The sequence below is a fragment of the Mytilus californianus genome, unplaced genomic scaffold (genome assembly GCF_021869535.1).
Source record: "Mytilus californianus isolate M0D057914Y unplaced genomic scaffold, xbMytCali1.0.p SCAF_2, whole genome shotgun sequence".
In the NCBI taxonomy this organism is placed as follows: domain Eukaryota; kingdom Metazoa; phylum Mollusca; class Bivalvia; order Mytilida; family Mytilidae; genus Mytilus; species Mytilus californianus.
The window spans coordinates 21,185,475-21,204,217 of NW_026262668.1; the positions used below are offsets into that span (position 1 = coordinate 21,185,475).

Genomic DNA, 18,743 nt, shown 5'->3' on the forward strand with positions numbered 1-18,743 from the left:
GTGTTTTCTACTAGTTTTAAGAGTACCACAGTTCGGGTCATACTTAGTATACTCTAAACTTACAGTTCTCGTTAATTTCAAAAAGACTTTGACATATCATGCATTTGGACCTTTACCAATTTCATAGTGTAACTATAAAAATAATAAAACACTAATAAGATGATGGTGTAACCAAGATCTACCCCCATAAAGATCTCATATTTGTAAATGTTAAAATTGTGATATCAAGGTTTACAATTACTTTTATATTTCTAATATTAGATGGTCGGTAAGATGAATTCGTTGCACAATGCGCTAGTGACCTAATACGATATATACAGGGTCAGTTAATTTCATATGGGACTCGAGTTTCGCTTGCTCTCGCCCGATATGGAATTACTGACCTCGTATATATCGTATTAGATCACTAACACACTATGCAACTGATAATATTGGAGCAGTTATAGTATAGTATAGTATAGTATAGTTTTATTCCGGCAAATTCAAGCATATTTATAAAAATTCACAAGACAAAACAGTATTAATAATATATATATATATATATATAAATACTTTTAAAATAGTATCGTAAAGAAGCCTGGGATATCCCATAAAAACTAACATAGTATAGCTTATTTCCAATGGGGTCCCTTGTTTGAAAATATATAAAAATAATATTTCAAATCATATGTTAGAATTTGACTTTCACCAAAATAAAAAAAAAAATTGTTTCTTAAAAAAACATATAAAACATCTCCATTTTCTATGTTTCTTGCTGTTATTTTCAATTGTTCTTTAACTGCAGTCTTTAAAGCAGATCTATTTGATATATTTTTTATGTTGGCTGGTAGATTGTCCCAGTCTTGTATAGTATTATAAACAAAGCTGTTTTTATTACAGTTTTTAACATTTGGTACAAAATAATTATCATGTGCAGCACTTCTGGTATTATGATTATTCAAGTCAAAATGTTTACATAAATACTCTGGAGCATGTCCATAACATATATTGAATACTTGGTTTAATCTAAGTTGACTAACTCTATCTTTTACATATAGCATATCAACTTTATCTAAAATATCATATGTAATTCTAGTCCTTGGACCTAGACCTAGGATGAATCTCACCACCTTATTCTGTACAACTTGCAATCTTTTTGTCATCCCTTTGCCCAAACTACTATACCACGAAGAGCAAGAATAATCGAAATAGCATTGTATCAGAGCAGATGTGAGAGTCATCCTTGATCTAGTATCCAAACATTTGGCATTTCTATATAAGAACTTAATCTTGCATTAACTTTTTTTATGACATTGGAAACTATTTGTTCACAATTTAAAAAAATATCAATGTGAACTCCTAAATATTTTGACACAATTTGTCGATTTGATAAGGTGATCATTACATTTGACCTGAAAATTAATATTTTGTCTAATCTTTTTTTGGAGGTCCAAAATGCATACATTCAGTTTATCCTAGATGTAAAGACAGTTTATTAAGCAGTTATGATTAACAAAGTGTAACTGTTTGCTCCCTTTAATTGCACTTCTCCGCGTAGTGTGTCCGTTCCATTAGTTATCCAAATGCCGACTATTTCTTCTTGCAGTCTGTAATCATAACGATACTAGAAATTACAGCATTGATTTCTCCTGTTACACATAAAATGAATGAGTAGCCTACTTTGGACCTGCTTCCAAGATCAACAAACACACTGGCATAGATTAGGAACAGTCCAATTGGTACAAGAATGAAAATAGCTGCAAAAACAATAAAATCCTCATTGAATAAATAAATAAATACAAAACTTACAAATAGGAAAAGAATAACAAAATATAATTCGAAAACACTATATAAACAATTACCTCTTTGATAAACACTATCACACGTTAAATGTACATGCAAGCATTCAGCGTAATGCTAGTGGGTAAGAGGTCAATTGTTGATATAAGAAAAATAACATTGGTATGCGTCAATAATGCAGCAATAAAACGACACTAAATATATAACGGGATAATTGAGTATGGTCTAAATGACAATCAATGTATAGTGTGTTATCAGGATAACAAACAGAATAATCCTCTTGTAAAAGAATTTTAAGATTTATTTATGCTACGTCTGCTATCTATAACATTTTAATTCTCTTAAGCGGAAAATCATTTCCAATACGAAAATGATTAAATAGCAAATGTATCCCTCATTTCAATATGTTCTTTTAAGAAATTTTAACTTTTCGAAAATAACTACTTTACATTAGATTGATAATTTACCGTTTTTAACCAGGAAACTGTAATATAATGTAATATTCTGAAATGTATGGTATTTTATTTGCGTCCTGCACACAAAGATACCAACATTTTAATTTGGTACGTCAGACGCACATTTCATTAACATAAGACCCATAAGTCTCGCCCAAATCTTTAATTCGCTATAAAATCAAATAGGCAATTGAAGAGTATTTAAACAAATGTTCAGATAAGTTGTGCCTTATACGATTCCAAAGCGATCTATGTCTATCTATATAAACTGAATTCACATATTTTGGGAATCAATAATGCAATTAAATTAAACATACTTACCAAAAGCAAATGTTGTTATGATAGCAATAATTAGCCATATTTTTTTCTCCTGGAAACAGAACAGCCTCAAACATGTGGATACCATACCAACTATGCCGTAGATTAAACCCATTATTGACATCCCTTGACATACCTTCACATATGCTTTTAACGAGAAAGAATGAATAAATATATTGACAGTTTGTTTTTGAGACCTTAAGATTGTTAAGACATCTTCCTGTTGTTACCTTTATTGACTGACTACGGAATCTTGTTGGTTATTTGAGTCGTTAGATTTTTGTCTCAAAGACGTATATGTTATATTACCTTTTCACTCCTTATATTAAATAATTTATTTGCGAAGTTTTAATCGTATATATCTGTTTTCATCTATATTTCAATATGTAAAGCATTATGTTGTAGTTTTTGATAACCTGTGATAACTCATCGTATAGTTGTTGCTTTGTTATGAGTTAAAGTTTTATCATTTCATGACCTCCGTATTACGAGTAATATTTCTGTTTTTTAAACCTAGAATTTTTTATTTCAAAAGTAATTAATGTATTGATTTTTGGTATTTAACGTCACTTATCAGTTCTATTGGCTATTTCGTGGCAGCCAGTTTGTATAATGGTTTGTAAAACAGCAAAGAAACTCTAAACTGAGCATCAAAAACCAAATAAAATACGGGGTAATATCATGTGCTCCTTAAGGGTATGCAGATCCTGTTCCACATTTGGCACCCGTCGGGTTGCTCATACAAGTATTAACCAGATCTAATTCGGAAAGTCACATTTGACGGGATTGTGGTTATGACAATAGGAATACATTCGTCGTCATCTGTGAAAGAGAAATTTCCTAACGATCAACTAACCCGTGATAGCGTCCGTTACATTTTCGAAGGGATGTTTCAGACTTCATCACTGGGAACGCCTGCATGTTTCAATACCTTCCTTGTAAGCAGCAAACCTCTATCAAGGGAATCATGATAGGAAACGCAAGGTCTGGAATATTGTATCAACTGAGTGGTGTATACTTCATATGCAGGCGCTGCTGGAATTTTGCTACATAGAAATAGAAATTCCACAATTGGGAAGCTTATATCCGCTCTTTTGTCATAAAATTTGTCATTTTCCTTTTCTAGATGTAAGTCAAGATATGAGACAGACTTAACTGTATCTGTTGATTTCGTCTGATTTTGTCAGTTTTATGGACTTCCCCTTTTTTAATTTGCCTTGGAGTTCGATATTTTTGTTATACTTGTGTTTTTATTATTTCCAGTTCGATGAGATAGATAGTTCAACATTGTCATTAAACTTTGAATTATTTAGTGAGAGGATATCATCTATGTAGCAGAACGATAAATTAAAGGATGATGAATAGTAGTATACCGGTGTTCAAAAGTCGTAAATCGATTGAGAGAAAACAAATCCGGGTTACAAACTAAAACCGAGGGAAACACATCAACTAAAAGAACGTTTATTTTCATTATTCCTAAAAAGTACATGTATGCACATGATGTAGTAGGCCTCCATTGAATAAAGACACTAGAAGAGGATTTCAGGTGGTTACCATGGAATGCCGATTGATTGTTGAAAACCACGTTTTAAAAACGTAACAAATATGTTGTCAATCAAAAAATCAACCATCTTGAAAATGTCGGTATCACGAGCCCTGTAGTCAGTACTTGTGTGTGGACATGAATTATCATCGATATTGTCATAATAATACGTTAACGATTGACAAAACTTTACATTTTTCGAAATACTTTGGATTTTCTACCCCAGGAATAGATCACCTTATCTGCAATTGGCAAAAGCTTTCAGAATTTTGGATCCTTAATGTTGTACAACATCGTATAATATAAGAATAAAAAGATGTGGTATGATTGCTATTAATGACAAAACACTCCACAGACCCCAATGACATAGAAGTTAACAACTATAGGTCACCAAAAGACCTTCAATAATGAGCAAAATCCATACTGTATAGTACGCTTTAAAAGGCACCTTATATATAAACGTCACCAGTGTCTGAGCAGAAAGTTGATGAACCAGGGGTTTGTCAAAGAACGTCTCGACCTTTTTCTAAAAAAGTTCATCGGAAGGTACCAAGACCTTGTTGGTAAATATTCCGTATCACCTTCACAAATAATACACGATGGTCTTGAAGTATAGATTCTGGGTACTGACGTTGTTTATCATCTAATAATGTGTTATAGTATTCATTTATTTGTCTTTTTGAATATTACCTTAACTGTTTAGTATATTTTTGGTGTTATTCATTTGACTTGGCTAGGTACTTATACATCCCGTCATTGGGTTATAGTGCTATGGAAAATTTTTATGTTCTTGTCTTTCATTTTGTCTTGTGTGCTTTGTCTATATGCCTTTTTGTGTTTTTTTGTTACATATCTATTTGTACTTACAGTGATTAAGATTATAACACAATGTTTACTGTTGTAATCGAAAAATTCAAAGTTTGGTAACAGGAAATTTATAAAAATGACCATATAATTGATATTCATGTCAACACCGAAGTGCTGACTACTGGGCTGGTGATATCCTCGGGGACGAAACGTTCACCAGCAGTGGTATCGACCTAGTGGTGTAAAAAGTTATCAAAGGTACCAGGATTATAATTTAATACGCCAGACGCGCGTTTCGTCTACATAAGACTCATCAGTGACGCTCAGATCAAAATAGTTATAAAGCCAAACAAGTACAAAGTTGAAGAGCATTGAGGAACCAAAATTCCAAAAAGTTGTGCCAAATACGGCTAAGGTAATCTATTCCTGGGATATGAAAATCCTTAGTTTTTTCGAAAAATTCAAAGTTTGGTAACAGGAAATTTATAAAAATGACCATATAATTGATATTCATGTCAACACCGAAGTGCTGACTAATGAGCTGGTGATACCTTCGGGGCCGAAATGTTCTCCAGCAGTGGTATCGACCCAGTGGTGTAAATAGTTATCAAAGGTACCAGGATTATAATTTAATACGCCAGACGCGCGTTTCATCTACATAAGACTCATCAGTGACGCTCAGATCAAATATAGTTATATAGCCAAACAAGTACAAAATTGAAGAGCATTGAGGACCCAAAATTCCAAAATTTTTTGCCAAATACGGCTAATGTAATCTATTCCTGTTATCCAATTGTTTGATGTGTTTGAGCGTTTGATTTTGCCATTTCATTAGGGACTTTCCGTTTTGAATTTTACTTTTTATATATTATACAAAAATATCAACCGTACACTTCCAACATCCAATGGAAAGGCAAATCGTCCCTTTTGTCGTATTTTTTGTTGAGAATTTCCCGTGTAAAACTTAATTTCTAAATCTAGGAAAGGACAGTTATTACCGTATGTATTTGATTCATTTAAAACCAGTACCTTTAGGTAAATTTCGGCAGTGTATTTAGAAAAATTCTTGATTAATTGAATGCAATTTAGACGGGTTTTTACTGAGTTTGGCTATAAACTGTGAATCATAACAGTACAACATGTAAAACTTCTCAGATTTGAGCTAAAATGACTATTTTACACAGAATTTTGTGGACTATATATGAGCCAATATTGCCCTTAAAGATTTTTAACAACACATTAACATCTCGGTTAATACATCGTCCAAATAACTATTTCTTTCGGGTAAAGCTCATAACTTTATATTCATTACAAGATATCAAAATGAGGCTCGAAACTGATCAGTGGCGACCAAATCAAACCATATGGAAGGCCAAATAAAATTCAAAGAACATTGAAAATAAAAAATGGCCAAAAGTTGTGATATAAACGACCACGGCCATCTATGCCTAGGATTTAGAAAAACCTCGGTGTTTCGAGTAAGTCAAAATTTTATGTAAAAACATTTAAAGAAAATGTATATTAATATTGAATGTCAACACAGCAGTGTTGACTAACGGACTCGAGATAAAACTAGACTTGGGGTAATTGTAATTGTAATCATTAATCAGCTGTAATTGATTACAATTTTTCACGTAATCATTGTTATCATTAATCAGTCGAAAATCGGATTTCATGTAATTGAAGTAATCAATTGCTTTTCAAAATATTTGTAATCCTGATTACTTTTTGGATACATTCTGATTACACTGAAAACAATTCTCAAACTTTTTGACACATGTCAAGATAAGGAATATTATTATAATATGTTTAATTTTTTAGATTTGTTTTAGGTTAATGAGGACAATTAAGACCCTGATTTTTATTGGATTATCCAAAAGAAATATGAATAATATTTATAACAAATTTATGGGATTCAAAAATCTACATTTCTTATATAATATGAGATTTGAAGTGAAAGGCTAAACATTCTCTGTTTTTTTTTATCAAAAAGAAAGGGAAAATATTGAATTTTATTTTAATATTTTTTTTCAAGGAATAAAAATTTTATTGAACATAGGTCTTTCATAAATAATTTATGCTAGTATAAGTTTACACTTAATTGATTTATTTACTTCTTTAAAAATAAACTGTTACAGTATGGAAAGTCTTCATTCATTGTCATTAGCCTAAGTAAAAAGTAGTATACATACATTCACAATACTTTTCTTTACCATTAATTATATCCATTTGTTAATATTGCGATTATTGTCACCTTTGAATTGACAGGTAGGAGACCAATTGAGGTGTTTTTTTTATTTCAAGATAAAATTGAGAATGGAAATGGGGAATGTGTCAAAGAGACAACAACCCGACCATAGAACAGACAACAGCAGAAGGTCACCAACAGGTCTTCAATGCAGCGAGAAATTCCCGCACCCGGAGGCGTCCTTCAGCTGGCCCCTAAACAAATATATATACTAGTTTAGTGATAATGAACGCCATACTAAATTCCAAATTGTACACAAGAAACTAAAATTAAAAATAATACAAGACTAACAAAGGCTAGAGGCTCCTGACTTGGGACAGGCGCAAAAATGCGGCGGGGTTAAACATGTTTATGAGATCTCAACCCTCCCCCTATACCTCTAGCCAATGTAGAAAAGTAAACGCATAACAATACGCACATTAAAATTCAGTTCAAGAGAAGTCCGAGTCTGATGTCAGAAGATGTAACCAAAGAAAATAAACAAAATGACAATAATACATGAATAACAACAGACTACTAGCAGTTAACTGATGAACTTATTTTGAGTAGCTGTATCTAGGGCAATATGATAAAGATAAAAGAAAATTTATCTAATTAGCACAAACAAACATTGTGACAAATATATCTAAATTATTATATATCGTCGGGTATTTTTAAACAATACTATATCAATTATAGGTATGTTTTTTCATTGGTAACAGAAATACATATAGTATCTGTAGTAAGATGTCAGAAGGACAACAACCAAGTCTCATTACAAACCATTATTCAATCGACGTCAACTATTTCAGAGATTAACATGATTAATAATGATAAAATGTAATGGGCCATAACCAGTGATAAAATGTTCATGTATATATGTTGTGAATCTCAGTGGTATATCAAGTTGATGAATTTTAAATTTATTATTTAATAACATGTCAAAAAGTAGAATACAAAAAATACCGAGCTCCAAGGAAAATTCAAAATGAAAAGTTCCTTATCAAATGGCAAAATCAAAAGCTCAACAACATCTAACGAAAGGATAACAACTGCCATATTCATGACTTGGTACAGGCATATGTAGGGAATTTTATCAAACAAAATCCTTTCTTAAAACGTGGTACAGTTATATCCGTATTTAGATCATTCAAATAGGTTATTTCAATTAATCGTACAATTGTAATTTTATCAATTACATTTAAACTATTGAGTCGGACCAATCTCTGTCAGTGGCGTCACTGATGAGTCTTTTGTAGACGAAACGCGCGTCTGGCGCAAATACAAAATTTCAATCCTGGTATTTATGATGAGTTTATTTTCGACCAAGATGCATTTAGAGAGAGAAAAAAGACAAATCTTTCAAAATAAGATGATGTGTGCATTTCAGAATAATTTGGGTTACGGACTCATCTTTGGCAAAACCTTTCGGAATTTTGGGTCATCATTGCTTTTCAACTTCGTACCTTATTTGCCCCTTTTCACTTTTTTGATTCCAGCATCACTGATGAGTGTTTTGTAGACGAAACGCGTGTCGGTCGTACACAATTATAATCCTGGTATATATATGATGAGTTTATACCAAGCTTATAATGTCGGGTGTTTCGTCTTTGTTAGATTCGTAAGTTGTGGACAAATCAACATCATTTCAAAGTTGGAGAGCATTGACACCCAAAATGTTAGAAAATGTTTGCCATATTCAGCTAATGCCATCTCTGTCAGACGTTTAGAATATAAAACTTATTGTTTCAAGTAATTCAAAACATTTATAATTCAAAATATTATAGAAATAACTATATCTATTTCATGTCTTCACAGAAGAAGACATCATCGTGTATTGAACAATATATCGTCAACATGCTGTATGTCTGCATTGATAGTATCTGTGTCATTTCGTCTTCATAAAACCCATCATTGGTGCTCAAATCAATCAGCGGGAAGGCTGGAAGTTGAAGAGCACACAAAAAAAAAAGATAAATCAATAATTTGTTGACTACTTACGTAAGTCTATTTCGATTTCTGTGTTTATGCATGTCGTGCTGCCAGATAAAGTTTTGCAGTACTTCCATAAACCAGCATGATCAGTTCTATATATGATGCAGTTACTTCCAGAATAGCATGTTTCATTGTTTATTTCGATAAAATATGGAGTTGAAAATGCAATAACAATCATCAGGAATGCCACCAGTAACAAAATAAAAACAAGCAGTAACATCCTCTTGTTACAAGCCTTCATCATGCGAATAAACTGCTATAAAATACAAAACAAATATTAAAAAATTTGATTTTCGTTTGAATTACATCTTGAAAGATAAGTGACACTGCTATTGAAATATCGCTTAGGTCCTCTTTATCGAGTGTAACAAGCAGGGGTTTTGGAGGTCTGTTGTTGTTGCTTTTTTTTTGTAAATGTTTGCATGATGTTTTTATATCTTTTGATTGAACTTGTTTTTCTGTACATGAAAATAACACTATACAAATTTTTTTTGTAGCATATTTCTAGATAAGATGTCGAAGTCAAAAAGTAAAAAAATTAATCATGGTTCTTTGACTAAAGTAGAAAATACGTCATAAATAGTATGAGAAAAATCGACAATTATGATACTTTTTGTGCAGACCATGATTGATGGGTTAACAAGTGATAAGGATGTTATCTAGACGAGCGCGACGGACGAATGCAATTTACAAAGTGTTTATTTCGATCGTCAGAAATAGCTTATTCTCTAGATCTTCTGTAAGCACAATTTAGAGTAAGGTATGTAGAAGGTAACTCCACAAATACTTAGGATATTATAATGTTGATGTCCAGGTATTTAACGGCCTTAATAATACTGGAAATGTTAGTTTTTTTCTCTTTAACTTTTATTAAAGGACTCAAGATGCCATCACATTGCGTCCGTTGTCGTCCGTCGTCGTCCGTCCGATGTAAACTATTTAAACTTCTTCTCCTCTGAAACTACTGAACCAATTCCAACCAAACTTAAGCTGAATGAATCTTAGGGTATCTAGAATAAGGTAAGTTTTATTTTCTGTTTCGTCAAAAAAGCATGGCCGTCATGGCTAAAAAAAAGAACATTGGGATAAAATGCAGTTCTTGGCTTATATATCAAAAACTAAAGCATTTTGAGGAAATCTGACATGTGGTAAATAAAGGCAACAGTAGTATACCGCTGTTCGAAACTTATAAATCGATAGAGATAAAAACAAATCCGGGTTACAAACTGAATATGGTAAAAATGTTCATTAGGTCAAGTTCTACTAGCCCTGAAATTTTTTGATGAATCTAACAATCCATTGTTGGGCTGCTGCCACTAAATTGGTAATTTTAAGGAAATTTTGCAGTTGTTGGTTATCATCTTGAATATTATTATAGATAAAGATAAACTGTAACAGCAAAAATGTGCAGCAAAAAAAGATCTACAAATAAGTTAATATGACCAAAATTGTCAATTGACCCCTTCAGGAGTTGTTGCCCTTTAAGGACAATTTTACACAATTTGTTTATCATGTTTTCTAACTTTAAAAAATCTTCTCCTTTGAAACTACTGAACCAAATTAAACCAAGCTTTAGCTGAATGGTTATTAGGATATCTAGAATAAAGTTTGTGTTTTATGTTCTGTTTCCTCAGAAAACATGGCCGCCATGGCTAAAAATAGAACATAGGGTAAAATGCAGTTTTTGACTTATATCTCAAAACCAAAAGCATTTCGAGCAAATCAGACAAAAAGTTAAAGTATGTATTAGGTCAAAGTCTACCCGTCCTGAAATTATCAGCCAAATCGGGTATCAGATTTTTAGGTTATTGCCCCTGAATTGATGATCTAATGGACATTTTGCAGTTTTCGGTTATTATCTTGAATATTATTATAGATACAGATAAACTGTAAACAGCAAAAATGTTCAGAAAAGTATGATCTAAAAATAAGTTTATATGACCAAAATTGTAAATTGACCCCTTAAGGAGTTATTTCCCTATAAATAGATATTTGAAGATGTGGTATGAGTGCGCCTTCAACACGGAGCCTTGGCTCACACCGAACAGCAAGCTATAAAGGGCCCCAAAAATTACTAGTGTAAAACCATTCAAACAGGAAAACCAACGGTCCAATCTATATAAAAAACGAGAAACGAGAAACACTTATGAACCACATCAACAAACGACAACCACTGAACATCAGGTTCCTGACTTAGGACAGGTGCAAACAAATTCAGCGGGTTTAAACGTTTTAATAGGCGCCAACATTCACCCTACCTGAAACAATAGTAACATCGAAAAAATAGTAACATCACAACATAGAAAGACACACTATAAAATATCAATTGAAATGGCTTAACTCAATCAAAATAAATATTAACAAAAACAAGTGAACATACACTGAACCAATAGATTTGATCTATGACACATTGTAAATACAAAATTAATAAAACAAGGGGGTTAGATGTAAAACAATATCAAAATGACAATCATAACCTTGGACAAAATGCGGCATAATAAAATAACGTACACAGATAAAAACAAAAAATTTTGTTGTAAGGTATACATGGAGTACGGAAATAATTTTGTTGTTCCTAGTACGAGAACAAAAGTGAAAATTTATCGTCATACTAAACACTTATCAAAGGTGATATACATTTAAAATAGTGAGAATAGATATTACACTGAATAAGTCAACATTAAATAACAGAATACATTACAAATTGTATCAAAAGGTCAAATTAACATTTTTTCACAATTTGTTCATCTAGTTTGCTCATTTTAAAAAATCTTCTCCTTTGAAACTGCTGAATCAATTTCCGCCAAACTTGGGCTGAATGAGTTTCAGAGTGTCTAGTATAAATTTTATATTGTATTTCCTTGTACGTCACGAAACATTGCCACTATGGCTAAAATGAAACATAGGGGTAAAATGTCTTTTTTTGCTTTTGAAGAAAATATGACAGATACAAAAACATTTAAATGGCATTTTTAAGCCACTCATTAATATATATTGAAAAAGCAAAAATAATCATTGATGAAAGATTTAAGCAAAAAATTACAGGTGAGCGATTCAGGCTCTTGAGAGCCTCTTGTTACGTATAAAAGGCATTTTCGTTGTAATGGTTTTAGCTAAAAACATTAAAAATGAACAAATTTACCATAAGCATTTTCAATTCTTATATATACTTAGCAGTATAATTACAGCTTTTTCTTTCGGTGTTCTCTTTTTGATATTATTGATCATCTATCACGACACCATTTAAGTTTAACCTGGTAAAATTTTATAGGCTGTTCAATTCAATGTTTTGTTTATTTGATATATATATGTTGTATAACTAACATTAAGTTGACATGATAGTAGCATTATTCTGCGGCTTATCACGTTAATTCTTTCATACTCATGTACTATATGGATAATTATTAATGAATATAAATCTCCTAGGGTAGGTTGGGAGAGAGACTTGTTTAAATAGTACTGAGAACCTATGCAGCACTGATTGGTAGATAATGTATCTAATAAATATTTTTTTTATCATACGACTCAATACTAGGGTAAAGTAATAAAACAGAATGCACTTCAAATGTTTATCCGGATTTGAAAATTAACATGATCAAAATGACTATTGTAGTTGTTAATATCGAATCAGTAGTGTCTATGAACAAGGTAGTGAGTACGGCCCGCGTGGTGTCTTATGAATGTATATTCTGAAAGTTGTATAAGAACGATCTGATTTGTATTTTGATAAACGATATAGTAAAGCTTCTATAAGTAAAACAGACATACATTTTATTAAAGAAATGCATTTACATTGAAATCAATTTTGTGTTTGCTAAAAGAGGGACGAAAGATACCAGAGGGACAGTCAAACTCATAGATCGAAAACAAACTGACAACGCCATGGTCAAAAATAAAAAGACAAACAGACAAATAATAGTACAGATGACACAACATAGAAAACTAAAGACTAAGCAACACGAACCCCACCAAAAACTGGGGGTGATCTCAGGTGCTCCGGAAGGATAAGCGGATCCTGCTCCACATGTGGCACCCGTCGTGTTGCTTATGTTATTACAAATCCGGTAAATAGTCTAATTCGGTAAGTCACATTCGTGAAAAGAGGGGTATTGTAGTTACGACATAAGGAACATATCCGATATCATCTGTGAAACGGTTATTCCATAACGGTCAACCAACTCGTGATGGCGTCCGTAAAATTTACGAAGGGATGATTTCAACTTCACCATTTGGAATTCTTGGTTTCCTTGTGAGCAGCAATCCTCTATCAAGGAAATCATGATAGGAAACACAAGCCCGGGAATATCGTATCAATTGGGAGATATATACTCCTTATGCAGGCGCTGCTGGAATGTTGCTACATAGAAATGGAAAGTTCACAATTGGGAAGCTGAAATCATATCTTTTGTTGTAAAGTTTTGTTTTCAACCGACCCTCATTGTCAACTTCTAGATGTAAGTCAAGATATGAGGCAGAATTAACTGTATCTGTAGTATCCTTTATCTCTAGTTCGATGGGATAGATTCGTTCAACATAGTCACCAAATTTTGTATTATTTAGTGAGAGAACATCATCTATATAGCGGAACGTAGAGTTAAAGGATATTGCTAACTTCTTATCTTTCTTCCTAAGAAGTTCCTGTATGAAGCCAGCCTCATAATAATAAAGAAACAAGTCGGCAAGAAGAGGGGCACAATTAGTTCCCATTGGAATTCCGACAGTCTGTTGAAAAACACGTCCTCCAAACGTAACAAATATGTTGTCAATCAAGAAATCAAGCATCTTGATAATGTCAGTTTCAGAGAATTTTTTGTTTGAATCATAGTGATTCTTTACAAAGTAGTATTTATCCCTCCCCAAGACAAGATACTTGTATCTACGTTCGCCATTCTTTTTAATGAAACAAAGTAATACCAACTCTTTCAATTTTTCTTTTAGTTTGGAATGGGGAATACTTGTGTAAAGTGTAGAAAAGTCAAATGTTTTGATACTCTTGCAAGATGAGAGAGTCTTAGATTGTATGTACTCTAAAAGATCTTTGGAATTTTTTAGTATCCACATCTGATTCACGCCACCTCTAGAATAGGCAGTTTCACGATAACTTTGGAGCCCGGCTTTGATTGCTGATAAAAAAGATGTTAATAATTTAGAAAGAGGTTTCGTGGAGCACTTGGAAGACCCAGCAATATACTGTTGTTTGTAAGGACACTTATGTAGTTTAGGTATCCAATACAGTGATGGAAGATCCAGTTCTTCATCCTTGGTTGAAATTCCAAAGGAACATAGAACAGACCTATGATTATCCATGATTTTCTCTTTGGTAAGTGTCGTGAGGGTATATGTTGAGTTTCCAGGTGAATTGTCAATACCTAATTCATTTATCAAGCAGTTTATGTAATGATATTTACACACAAAAACGATGTTGTTTGGGGCTTTATCTGCGGGGACAACAACATATTTGTCATGGAGGTAGGTCAAGTGTTTTGCAACATTTGGGTCTTTAAAAATTGATGTAGCGTGGGTATTGATATGCCCATTTAGTTTCTTAATTCGGATTTGTATCAACGACCTCACAGCCTTAATCCATTCGGAAAGAGTATCTACGTCTTCTTTCTCGCGTTTAGCCCATTGCCTAGCATAATCCTTGACTGAATCCATCAGTATTTTGAAGTTGTATTTCCAATTGATGAATTTAGGCTCACGCAATTTCGGACCTTTGGATAACAAATTTCGCAGGAAAGTGTTATTGACAATGTTGAGGTCTCCGGTAATAACGTGGCCAGCCGGATTATATGTGAATTGGGAACTAGCACAGGTGCAATCAGGAGGTTTAGACTTGAAGTCGTCAATGTTGAGATCCTGCAAAACGTGTTTGTAATTGAAAATTTTAGTTGCAATTGGTTTGGTATAGGAATAAGAAATTATTGGTACAGACTGTTCTTTAAAATAAGGATGTATTTTCGACTGAACTAAATTATGATGAAGGATATTGCCTAAGTTGACGCCATCGAGACCTTTGTTGGCAAAGGAAAGTTTAAGAAAAGATCTTTTCTCTTTTTCATCTTTTCCAATGCGAACTGGTTTGAAAAGTCTGTGACTTGCAATATCCGAAATGATAGCTGTAAGTTTGTATTGGTTTGAATTAGGGTTTGTAACAGTGGTTTCCAAACATAAATTGAACAGAGAATGAAGTTTTGAAAGGGGTAATGAATACAGTTTCGTGCGAATGTGATGTATACCTAATGGCTTTTGTATAAATGGCAGCAAGTCATTAATAGAGACATCATGCAAAGTAGGTGATGTATAATGACGATGACCATGACTGCGTCTACGTCGAGGAGTAGAGTTGAAAATATTCATCACATTCACCGAGCAACAGGAAAGACTAGATAGAATACCTATACCATCATTTTTTTCATTGCAACCATATGGTGTTGCAGTTCCCAATTGCCGAATCCAGTAGTCCTCTTTTTGTCTACGAAGAGGCGTTTAAAGTTGAGGATTGTTAGTCTTGTGGTATATTTTTTCGATTATACGAACTGTCATAGAAACGATGGAATGATCAGGTTAATTAAAATGCTGGTACAGAATGTCGTTTGCATTGAGGTTGATATCTGATCTATGGCCGCACATACGTTTGTTTAGCCTTCCTTTCGTTTCACCGACGGAAACCAATCCGCAAAGGTTACACTCTAATCCGTAGACGACATTTATAGATTTACAATTCAGATCATCGTAACTTCTAGTAAAGTAAGACTTTTTAGTTAAATTGCTAGTGAATTGAGCGTCTGTTATTAAAATTTCACAAGTTTTGCAGCCATTAGTTCCACATTTCGAAATGAGACAGTGTTGTTCAGAGTCATCAAAATCCAAAATGTTTTTAAGGAGAACTGAACATGGCTGTGTATGTGTAATATTGCTATTGTAACTAGTATGATGATCTGAATGAGTCATGTTTGGGATATTTGTCATGTCTCGTGATGAGGGGACAACTGCCTTATCAGACGACACCGTTTACCTGGTGACGTCTGTTTCGGACCTTTTTATACTGGGCAACTAAAATTCACCCCCTATACATATAAAAAAAAAAGTAAGATCACAAAAATACTGAAAACCGAGGAAAATTCAAAACGGAAAGTCCCTAATCAAATGGCAAAATGAAAAGCTCAAACACATCAAACGAATGGATAACAACTGTCATATTCCTAATGCAGGCTATTTCTTTATGTGTGATCCACTGTCTTTTTTACTTGATTTAGACGTACTATGATGATTGTTGTCATCAGACGAATTAACAATAGCAACTGTACAGCGACTTGGATAATGTTGTTTGTTTATACAGTCGAGCGTTTGGTTTTGTCAGTTTTGTAGAATTCTCTCTTTTTTAATTTATCTTGGAATGTGGTACTCCTGTTGTCAATTCATTTACACAAAACATGTAGCTAGGTTATTGGCAGTGAGCTTTTCCATTTATATCCAACTTGTGAAATGTTTTGTTGTTTTTTTATTTTATTGTTTTCGTTTTAATGTCACGAAATATAACGTTCAAGATTTGACTTTTCTTAATCAAACATTAATACAATCAATACATTTTAACTTTGAAAATAGAGCGGTATAATTATATAGCAATAAAAAAATTTAGAACGGCAAAACTGTAACATCAAGTTGGATGGTTATGAACTGAAAAATTAATATATTTATACATCTGCAACTAAGGCACAATTGATTCCTTAAGTTGAAATAATTAATTTTAGATGTATAATAGCTTATAATTGCCTTATTCTTGGTTATAGATTATATTTAACAGCTATGATTGAATATACCATCTGACAAGAATCAACCTGTAACAGATGAATAACATTTTAAGTTTTATTCAATATTTATTAATTTGTTGGATGTCCAAATATAGATGTAAACCATGTAGATACAATCATTTCCAAAGATTAAAGAAAAGAACAGACAAAATAATATCTCTATGGAATTCTCTTGATGTATTGTCAAAACGTAAAATGGGCAGGCGTTTTACCAGAAATGGTTGAGCTAGAGAATTTGTAAGAAGAAGGGGATTTTATACATTCTCAAATATATAATTCACAATTATTCTTTAGATCACAATATATGTATTGCAGTTTGAATAATCTATTAAAATTAGAGATCTCATACATTTGGACGTAACTTTATCAGTGTTTAGAGGTAGGGGCACGGTTGTTTTTTTGTTTTGTTTTGTTTTTTTTTTGTTATGTTAGTGTATATGGATATCTAATTAGTTATAAAATATGATTTGAATGAAGTTTCGTTAAAGTATGGAGGCACTCATTTGATAAAAGTTTAATGTTCATTTTCTAGTACTGCATGGGTGGTAGCTTGGGGCTACTACTACCAGCTTGATTGTCAGTGCATCTGTAATGACATTATTCATAACAAACTTTTCTTAACTGTTGTCGATAAATTTCTAAATTATTTTGAAACTTAGGTTCCAATTCCCAAAGGTGAAGCTGATCTTAGAAGGGTCTAATTATTCTTTTAATTTCTTCCCACTTTGATTATAAAGCTCCCAATATTTTCACGTTTCTATAAATTTTTTAATTTCAATGTTTTGGTATGAGTTCTTTTGATGAAGGTCAAATTTGAAAATGCATCTTTCGGACACACTACATTTATTAAAAGTTTTTTTTTTTTAATAGTCCTACCGTACAAAATACTTGTTTTCAAATCAAAAATCACCTACATGTACATATATACAAATTATTCAATACTACAATATTGTACAATTGACGTATATGTATATTTGAATTTATTAAAAAAATATTCTCTTGTAATAAGTTTTTGTAATATTTTCAATCTTTTTATTGTGAGTTTACATTCACTAACATATTTCAAATCATAAAAAATCACATTTAATTTTTTGATGCGAATCACAAATTTTTTAATGGTCTTTGATTTAACGATTTCTTCAACAATAATACAATTTAAGTTTAAATGACCTTACGGAATGTTGATCACGAGAATTAACAGTATTTTCCAGGTTTGAATTAAGTATGTCATCTACGAAAACAGAAAACATAACTAGTTGCATATCAGTTATCTGCTCTAATGCTGTCCATTTTCTTCTACTTTGACGGATTTGTAGACAAATATCTTTATGAGAATAAACATAGATTTCGTTCTGATAGTCATGTTCTTCCGAATGGCGTGGATGAGAGCAGCTGTATATCACCGTACGGCCTTCAATAATGCCCAAATCCCATATCGTATTGCAAGCTGTAAAAGCCTGCGACATGCCATATTGTGAAACATGCTTGTTTTCTACATCCTCAATTTTTTTAAATAAAAGAATAAGCTGTTCAACAGGAACTAACTTATAAATATAATCAACGGTTTTAGAAGTTTATTGTGTGCATTAAATATAGTGTATGGGATCATCATTTAGTTATTAATAAATACCTTATTGGTAATGTGACGGAAAATTATAATGTAGAATTAACTCCAGAAGATGCAAAGAAAATGTAATCCGAAAAGATAATTAGGATAAATGAATATACTCAAGATAACTGAAATCCTTTTAAATAAATGATTTGGAAAACACCTCAATGATTCATTAAGAACGTAAGATCCTCTT

At 32.4% G+C, this 18,743-nt stretch overlaps 1 long non-coding RNA gene across 1 annotated transcript; it reads right to left on the reverse strand.

Annotated features, from left to right (window-relative positions):
- Positions 1-453: 453 nt before the first annotated feature.
- LOC127729474 (uncharacterized) lies at positions 454-18,741 on the reverse strand. The gene is made up of 4 exons (XR_007994645.1): positions 18,569-18,741; positions 9,131-9,380; positions 2,556-2,699; positions 454-1,736 (listed from the first exon to the last, which is right to left on the reverse strand). It is a non-coding gene; the product is annotated as an uncharacterized LOC127729474 (long non-coding RNA).
- Positions 18,742-18,743: the final 2 nt, after the last annotated feature.